We start from the raw sequence: 10,323 nt of genomic DNA, 5'->3' as shown, positions 1-10,323 counted from the left end.
GCACATCTGGGACATCATGTCTCGCTCCATCCACCAACGTCATGTTGCACCACAGACTGTCCAGGAGTTGGCGGATGCTTTAGTCTAGGTATAGGAGGAGATCCCTCAGGAGCATGCGCAGGCATTGTACTGTAGGGAGGTCATACAGGCACGTGGAGGCCACACACAATACTGAGCATCTTTTCCTTGTCATGAGGCATTTCCACTGAAGTTGGATCAGCCTGTAATTTGATTTTCCACTTTGATTTTGATTATCATTCCAAATCCAGGCCTCCATGGGATATTCATTTTGATTTACATTGATAATTGTTATGTTTTATTGTTCTAAACACATTCCACTATGCAATGAATACAAATTTGCAACTGCAATATTTCATTCAGAGATATCTAGGATGTGGTATTTTAGTGTTCCCTTTATTTTTTTGAACAGTGTAATAATATAATAGTTTTGACTTTTTATCAGGGCTCATACTCATTTGCGAGAAAAACAGACGAGTGCAAGCTGATAAAAAATCGGATTGCACTCTAACTGTTATTCGATTCCCTGCTCATCTACGATTTTTTTCTCAACTCAAATCAGACTGAGAAAAAATTTACAGCATGCTGTGATTGTCCTCGTATATATCAGACAAGACTCACCAATGCAAGTGACCTGTCAGAATAGAATAGCTAGCTATATATACCGTATTTTTCGGACCATAAGACGCACTTTTTTGGGGGGGAAAGTGGGGGGTGCGTCTTATGGTCGCAATGCACGGTACCTGGTGCGGTGGTGGCAGCGGGCGAGGCTCTGCGGTGCGGTGGTGGCAGCGGGCGGCGCTCTGCGGTGCGGTGGTGGCAGCGGGCTGTGCTCCGGTGCAGGGGCGGCAGCTCCGCCGGCGTTTCTTCGCAGCCCGGAGGCCCCCCGCACACCCCTTGCTGGACGCCGCCATGTTGAGGTGGCCTCCGGGAGCATGGACGCCGGCAAGATGGCCGCCGGTCCGGGGACGGCGCATGCGCAGCTTCAGATCTCGTGCCGCCCGCTGCCACCACCGCAGAGCCCACCTGCCCCAGCACAGCTGCCCATGCCACAGCTGCCCCTGCCCCAGCACAGCTGCCCCTGCCCCAGCCCACCTGGCCCTGCCCCAGCTGCCCCTGCCCCAGCACAGCTGCCCCTGCCACAGCTGCCCCTGCCCCAGCTGCCCCTGCCACAGCTGCCCCTGCCCCAGCACAGCTGCCCCAGCACAGCCCACCCGCCCCAGCCCCAGCGCAGCTGCCCCAGCACAGAGCCGCCGCCACTGCACGAGCCTGGAACACTGAATGACCCCTGTGACTACTTCTCCACCTGTGTCGGATCCCTTCCCAGGTAAGCTGAATTCGGACTGTAAGATGGACCCCCATTTGACACATTATTATTTTTTTCCCTATTTTCCTTCTGAAAATAGGGGTGCGTCTTATGGTCCGGTGCGTCTTATAGTCCGAAAAATACGGTACATAAAATAGGTGGCTGCAAATATGTGAGTGACATATATAATTAGTACAGTGCGAACGTAGCTTACTGTATATGTTTAATTAATAAATCAATAAATTACAGAAAAAAATGGCATGGGATCACGAAATGTTGTTAACCAGCAGAGGGAAAGCGGACAGCTGGGGGCTGATGTTTATAGCCTAGGAAGGAGGTAATACACATGGCGCTTCCCAGACTATTAATATCAGCTCACAGATGTATTCTTAGCCTTTACTGGTTATTAAAATGGGGGACCACCCAAAAAATTACATAGGGTCACCCCATAATTAATAACCAACAAAGGCTAGGCTAATGTTAATAAACTAGGAAGGGGCCATGAATATTTGCCCCCACCCAGACCAAAAACATCAGCTTTCAGCCGCTCCAGGAATGACACATTCATAAGATGCGCCAATTCTGGTGCTCAGCCTCTGCTCTTCCCACTTGCCCCTGGGTTGGGGTTGATATCAGCTTTATATTGGCACCTGACACCAAGCCCAGGGGTTAGTAATGGAGAGGAGTCTATAAGACGGCCCCATTACTAACCCCATAGTCATATTCTAAATAAAAAACACACATAATAAAGTCCTGTAAAGTCATTTAAATGCAATAAAGACACTGATGCCTTTTTTTAAATAAAAATAAAAAAGCAAAGTTATACTCACCTTTACGCCTATTCCACTGAAGCCCATGTACCATGTCAATAAATAATAAACCATCATAATTCTCACCTTTCTAACGTGAAGATAATCCTTCAAAGCCCATATCCCCTGTAAGAAAAATAAGCAACCATATTACTCAACTGTCCGAAGAGAGATTAATCCATTTGACCCTTGCCGAGTCTAGCTCGTTCACATCACTGATGTCAGCACAAGAAACAGTATCTTTATTTGAATTAAAGGACTTTATTCTGGGTGTTTTTTTTACAGTATGACTATGAAGTTAGTAATGGGTCTGTCTTATAGATGCCTCTTCATTACTAACCCTTGGTCTTGGTGTCAGGTGCCAATAGAAATTTGACATTAACCTCAACCCTATTACACCAGATGCAAATGCACCAGGGCAAGAGAGAAGAGAAGAGGCTAAGTGCCAGAATTAGTATATCTTCTGGATGTGAAGTTTCTGAGGCACCTGAGAACTGATGCAATTAGTCTAGGAGGGGGCCAATATGCATGGCTCCATCCTAGCCTATTTATATCAACCCGCAGCTGTCTGCCTAGCCTTTGCTGGCTATCATTTATGGGGGTGAACTATCGTCATTTTTTAGGGAGGTCAACCAGTAAAAACTAAGTATACAGCTATGAGCTGATATTCATAGCCTGGGAAGCTCCATGTGTATCACCCCCTTTCCAGGCAATAAACATCAGCCCCCAGTTGTCCACTTTCCCTCTGCTGATTAACAAAATTTCATGGGATCCAACATCATTTTTTTCTGTTCCTTATTGATTTACTAATTAAATACATGTACAGTAAGCTATACAAGCACTGTGTAACGGGAGTGGTGGAACCACTGTGCGATGGTCCGAAGGGAGCCTGGAGGGGCACGACTAGGTGAGCACCTGACTCTTCACTAGAGTCCCTAATGGTGGGGATAGGCTTGCATCCAGATAGACATCAGATGCTACTCCAGGACAGACCTCAGACGAATTGCAGTTGACCCGCAAAGGGATAGGCAGCTGGAATGGCCTGGTAGTAGAGCACAGCTGATACAGGCAGGCAAGGCAGGAACATCGGAACTACAGATGCAGATGAGTACGGCTGGTATACAGATAAGCACTGGCAGGTGCAGGCGGGTCCAGCTGGTATACAGGTTGGTATGGCAGCTGCAAGCGGGACTGGCCGATATACAGATTGGCACGGCAGGTGCAGGCAGGTCCGGCTGATATACAGACTGGCATGGCAGGTGCAGGTGGGATCAGCTGACATACAGACTGGCACGTCAGGTGCATCTGGCTGATATACAGACTGGCACGGCAGGTGCGATGTGAGATGTGTGCATAAAAATTGGGCGGCACACACATAGTCCGTGTGCTGTGCGATTTTTTTCTCACGCCCATTGAATTGCATTTGGGAGTATCGTCCGATATACAGCATGAGGACAATTGCAGCATGCTGCAATTTTTTTTTTCAGTCCGATGTGAGCTGAGAAAAAAATTGCAGATGAGCAGGGAATCATAGAATAACATTAGGCAGAGTGCAATCTGATTTTTTTTATCGGATTGCACTCGTCCATTTTTCTTGCAAATGAGTACGAGCCATAATATACTGTATGTCATAGAAACGGAAATGAGATTGTGTGTCCCATGGGGGATGAGAACTGATGTAAGTGATGACATTATGACAATATCTGTATGGGCTATGGAATATGATGAGCCTATATGCAACACGAGTAAATAGATTCATATGAGATAATTCTATAATGTTCCATAAAAAGCTAAGACTAAAATGTTAGTTATCTCCTCTCAGTTGTGGGGCAATAGCATAGGACACAGAATGACTTGGGTCCCAGAGAATATGCCATTGATATGTTACGCCATCAATTATTTGCCTGCAATAACTTTTAAAGAGATGTCTCCCTGTAGACATGCATATTTCCTCTTCGGAGAGAACAAGAACTCTAGTGTCACCTATTGGAAGCATCAATTCTAAAAGTCAATATCCACCCTTTAACTCGTTCATGACATGCTGTGGGAGCTGCACTCCTGCAAACCGCAGTATATAAGATGTGATAATCGTGCAGGCTCACGCTGGGCGCCTCCGCGATGAAATGCAGGTGTCAGCTCTATATGAGAGCTGACACCCTGCAGCAATGCCCACGATCGGTGGTAGCACCGATTGCGGGCATTTAACCCCTCCGATGCCACTCACTCTCTGCTCCCATCGACACAGCGCAAGATTGCAATTGCATTGTGCCGATCTTCTCCAAGGTGACCCCGAGCAAAAAAATGGCCGCAGGGTCACCCAGGGATGGTGTCCTGTAAAGGTACCGTCACATTTAGCGATGCACCAGCGATCCCGACAACGATACGACCCGGTCAGGATCGCTGATGCATCGCTAAATGGTCGCTAGTGAGCTGCCAAACAGGCAGATCTCACCAGCGACGTAGCAGCGGTTGGCGGTGGTTACTTACCTGTCACACGCGGCGATGAAGACGTCCTCCCGCCCGCGTCCACGCGTCGCTCGTCGGCGCCAGCAGGAAGCCCAGCAGGAAGCGGCCATCGAGAAACGGTCCAGGACGTTCTCACGTGATCAGCGATAACCAGCAGGGGAGCCAGTCGGAGGTAAGTATCACACATAGCGATATCGCTAGCAATATCGGTGACGCTTTAGCGATATCGCTAGCGATCTGGCTTAGTACGACGGGCCCTTAAGCTTCTGCTCAGAGCAGGAGCTGACACGCCTCCTCCCTGCCTGCAATTCACATATCTAATGCCCTGTAATGCAAACTACTTGCAAAGTATTAGATTAGCGATCAGGGCAGGAAAAGTTGATTTCCCATCCTGGGACAACGTAAAAAAGTAAAAAAAAAAAGTTTTAAAAATTGTATAAATAGTTAAAAAAAATCATAAAATAAGGAGCAAAAAAAAAAAAAAGATGAAATGTTAATTAAATAAATACACTTATTTATGTAAAAACAAAACAAAAAAGTACACATATTTTGTATCACCACGTCTGGAACAGCCCCTGCCTATAAAACTGTCCCACTAGTTTTCTATAAAATAGTTTTTATTGTGTAAAAGCACCACTGCACCATAAAGCACGCACTGCACCATAGCATTACAGCATATCTCTGTCAGCGCTTTGTTCCTCTTCCTGCTCTCCTCACAGCTCCACATGAGCAGCTTGCCTACGTTGCTACACGCTACTCTGAACCCACAGTGTCATGTTTTTGGAATATTAACAGGTTTTGCCATTGTCTGAAGAAGGTCCATGATAGTGACCAAAACGTAACAAATAGAATGTACACCGTGTGGATTATTAAGCTGTGAATAAAAACAAACTATTTTTTCTGCATTTGGGAGTGCCAGATTTCTTTTTCTGTAAACCACATTTAGTGTCCACGTTTGGCATTTCTATAGACAGACCGCCTAATTTACAGGTGCATGTCTCCGGAATCATGAGCTGTGCACAATGTACTGGTCTCTACAATGTACTGTTCTCTATAATGTACTTGGTCATCACAACATCAGTTTGTAATTTTCACAATTCTGCTCTTTTAGCACTTAGGGGCTCTGTATATAGAGTCCACAAATTCTTCTAATAAAATCTGCATTCCAGGAGGCAAATGGCGCTCCGTCCCTTCCGAGTCGCACCGTGTGGCTAAGTAGTACTATACAGCCACTTATGGAGTATTTCTATATTCAGCAGAAATTGCTGCACACATTTTGGTGTCATTTTTCCCATTTCCCAGTATGAAAATGTAAATTCTGGGACTAAAATAAAATTTTGGTGGTAAAACTGTACTTAATTTTATGCCATTGGGCAGTGAAGAAAAAATCTTTGATACACCTGTGGAGTCAATATGACCACTCCACCCATAGATGAATTAATTGAGAGGTGTAGTTTGTAAAATGTGGTCACTTATGTGGAATTCCGCTGTTCTGACACCTCAGTGGCTCTAGCAATGTGACATTGCACCCTCAAACTAGTCAAGCAAAATCTGAATTCCAATATGGCTCTTCTTCCCTTGTTAGCTTTGCACTGTGCCTCAAAAGTAATTTTTGCCCACATATGGGGTATCAATGTACTCAGGAGAAATTGCCCAACAAATTTTGAGGTGCATGCATTTTCTCCTGCTATCCTTGTGAATACAACATTTTTTGTGGGGAAAAATTTTTTTTTCACTTTCACAGATCAGCATTGTAAAATTCTGTGAAGTGGGTTTAAGGTGCTCACTATACATGCAGATAAATTCCATGAGGGGTCTAGTTTCCCAAATGTGGTCATTTGTAGGATTTCCACTGTTTAGGCACATCAGGGGATCTCCAAAAGCGACATGACACCCACAGAACATTCCATCAAAATCTGCATTCCAAAACGTCACTCCATACTTTCTGAGCCCTGCCATGCACCCAAACAGTAGTTTTCCAACATATATGAGTATTTGCATACGCAGGAGAAATTGCACAACAAATTTTGTTGTCCATTTTCTCCTATTACCCTTGTGAAAATAAAAATTTAGGGGTTAAAATAACATTTTTGTGGGATAAATGAGATTTTTTTTTATTTTCAAGGCTTAACCTTATAAACTTCTGTGAAAGGCCTGAGGGTCCAAGATGCTCACCACACACCTAGGTAAGTTCCTTGAGGGGTCTAGTTTCCAAAATAGGATCACTTGTGGGGGGGTTACCACTCTTTAGGCACATCAGGGCCGCTCCAAACAAGACATGACTCTCGTAGAACATTCCATCAAAATCTGCTTCCAAAATGTCATGGCATCCTTTCTGAGTCCTGCCATGCACCCAAACAGTAGTTTTCTCCCACATATGGGGTATCGGCATGCTCAGGAGAACTTGAACAACAAATTTTCTGGTCCATTTGCCCTGTTACCCTTGTGAAAAATAAAAAATTGGGTCTAAAGTAAAATTTTTTTGTGAAAAAATGGTAAATGTTCATTTTTTTCATTACACATTTCATTAATTCCTGTGAAGCACCTTGAGGGTGCAGTTTTTAGAATGGTGTCACTTTTGGGTATTCTCTGTCATATAGACCCCTGAAAGTCACTTAAAATGTGATGTTGTCCGTAAAAAAATGGTTTTGTATATTTTGCTGTAAAAATAAGAAATCACTGATCAACTTTTAAACCTTCCAACTACCTAACAAAAAAATTTTTTCAAAAATTGTGCTGATGTAAAGTAGACATGTGGGAAATGTTATTCATTAACTATTTTGTGTGACATAACTCTCTGTTTAAGGGCATAAAATTAAAAGTTTGAAAATTACAAAAAATAAAAAATTTTCGTAAAATTTCCGATATTTTCACAAATAAACGCAAGTCGTATCGCACACAAGTATCAGGAAGTACAATATGTCACTAGAATACATTCTCAGAGTCAGTGTGATCCATTGAAGCGTTCCAGACTTATTACCTCATAAACTGACACTAGTCAGAATTGAAAAAATTGATCTGGTCAGAAAGGTGAAAACAGGCTTCGAGGTCAAGGGGTTAACAAGCATTGTCATATGACTCAGGATAAAAGCCAAACCAGAATCTCAGTTTGCAGACACAGTGTTTTGGGGTATTGCCCCTCATCAGTGCAAAGTATTAGATCTGATTTGAATAGGTGAGAGGCTTAAGACTGGGATCTAAGGGGTAATGTTTCTCCTTGTGGAGAGTAACAAGGCTGGTGTAATGCTATTGCCGATGCCCCTGCATGGTACCCCTTTCCCCCTTCAAGCAGGGACGCAAGTATAATCACTGCCTCGGCCGTGTGGCATGGTCTTCAGCTTGCTCACTCTTTCCAGCTATATGTGTGAATGCGCGCGCATACTCCCCTACTCTTAAAGAGGCAGTGTGCATACATAGTAAAATGTCCCAAGCCAATAGCTGGAAGGCATTTAGTATTAGTGTGCACCTGCAAGATGGCTCTTAGCTCTTAGCTATTTGCTGGAAGGCATCTTGCTTAAAAGGCACCTTCCCCAATAGGGAAGGGCCAAGCAACACAGTGATCATTAGTGGGTGAGGAGGTGTCCTAGTGAGTTTTGAGGTCCCCAGGTCCTGGTGTCTCCAGTGTCCTGAACCCGTAGTCCTTAGTCCTTTTACAGCCAGTCCTGGACCCGCAGTCCTTGTTACTAATGCAGTCAGTGCTTGAACCTCATCCCCTAGGCCGTGTATAGCCAGTCCATGAATCAATATCCAAGACCTGTGTGTCTGAACTTGTGCCTGAGTATTCCGTGCATCCAGACTGTCCTAACAGTTTCAGAATATGCCCTAAGACTAGGTGTCAGTAATCGTTCTGCAGTGAATACTGAACCTAGTAGCCTTAACAGAGCCTCAAGTCTGTCAGCAACCGTTCTGCAGTGGATCCAGAACCCATGAGTCTGAACGGAGCTTGAGTCCTATCCGTGTCAGCGTACCTGACCCCAGGGGTCAGCAGCTGCAGTATTGGGAACTACAAAGGAGTGGTACCTGGTGGCTACCTGCAGCCAAGCCTGACGCCACCATCAGGAGCTCCAGTGAAAACCTGGTAGCCGCTTAGCTATGTCCTTCCTAGGAAAGCCCGACCCCGTGGCACAGTGGGTCCACGGACCACATGTGCCACTTGCATGCGTAGCACAAGGCCTAGCATTTCAGAGTGAGGAGACTTATACCTCAGGCATGCTCCTCTGGGAAATTATACATACAAATTGCCTCTTCAGAGAGGAGGGGCGACTAGAATTCTAATGTCACCTATTGGAAGTAGCAATCCTAAAAGTCAATATCGACCCTTTAACGAGTCTTGCCATATGACATAGAATAAAAGCAAAGCCAGACATTTACATTTAGACATGCAGACATTTATGGCACGTGTTGTTGGATTCCTTTCTCATAAAGAGCTGATCCTGAACAAGTGATGTGTAAAAAGGTTTCTACAGTCCATTTGGTTGCAAGTAAGAGTTGAGGAGGAAAAGCAATAAGAAGGAAGATTTATAACTCCCATCCTTATGAGAGCGGAAGCAGATGCAGAGTTTCTAGTCCACACTGGAAAGTCTGTAAATTATAAAGAACATACTGCAACATATCTAGACTTCAATACACATTACATGCTGAGAACAGCACAGATGTGATGCTTCATAAATCAATTCTTAATCATGCATTCTCTGACAATTCATGAGACTACTTGATGTGTTTTCTGAACTGTAAAAGCATTGTGGTGAATGCTAATGTACAGTGGGGGAAAAAAGTATTTAGTCAGCCACCAATTGTGCAAGTTCTCCCACTTAAAAAGATGAGAGAGGCCTGTAATTGACATCAGAGGTAGACCACAACTATGAGAGTCAAAATGAGAAAACAAATCCGGAAAATCACCTTGTCTGATTTGGCAATGTTTATTTTGCAAATTATGGTGGAAAATAAGTATTTGGTCATTAACAAAAGTTCATGTCAATATTTTGGTATATATCCTTTGTTGGCAATGACAGAGATAAACGTTTTCTGTAAGTCTTCACAAGGTTGGCACACACTGTTGGTGGTATGTTGGCCCATTCCTCCATGTAGATCTCCTCTAGAGCAGGGATACTTTGGGCCTGTCTCTGGGCAACACGGACTTTCAAATCCCTCCAAAGGTGAAAAGTTTGAAAATTGCTACGTTTTCAAAATCTTTGCCAAATTTTAATTTTTTTCATAAATAAACGCAAGTTATATTGAAGAAATTTTACCAACATGAAGTACAATATGCCAAGAATAAGCAATCTCAGAACCAGTGGGATACACTGAAGCGTTCTTGAGGTATAACCTCATAAAGTGACAGTGGACAGAATTGTAAAAATTGGCTTGGTCATTAAGTACCAAATTGGCGCTGTCACTAAGAGGTTAAGGCTGAGTTCACACGTGGCGTTTTTTTCGCGTTTCCGCGGCGGTTTTAACCGCGCGATTTTGCCGCAAAAAATAAGCATCCCATGCATTCCTATGGGATTCCGCAATGCTGTGCTAATGCTGCAGAATCGCTTTGCGGTAAAAACCGTAGCATGCTCATTAATTTGCGGAATCGCGGCGATCCCGCACCATAGGAATGCATTGTTCCGCTTACTTCCCGTATGTGGCTGTGCCCACCATGCGGAAAGTAATCAGAACATTTGCGGATGGTACCCACGGTCCGGAGGAGAGGAGACTGTCCTCCGGGCTTTGGGTACC

Source organism: Dendrobates tinctorius, unplaced genomic scaffold (genome assembly GCF_039654945.1).
Source record: "Dendrobates tinctorius isolate UK_male_01 unplaced genomic scaffold, ASM3965494v1 ptg000129l, whole genome shotgun sequence".
Classification (NCBI taxonomy): Eukaryota; Metazoa; Chordata; class Amphibia; order Anura; family Dendrobatidae; genus Dendrobates; species Dendrobates tinctorius.
This window is presented reverse-complemented; position numbering follows the sequence as displayed.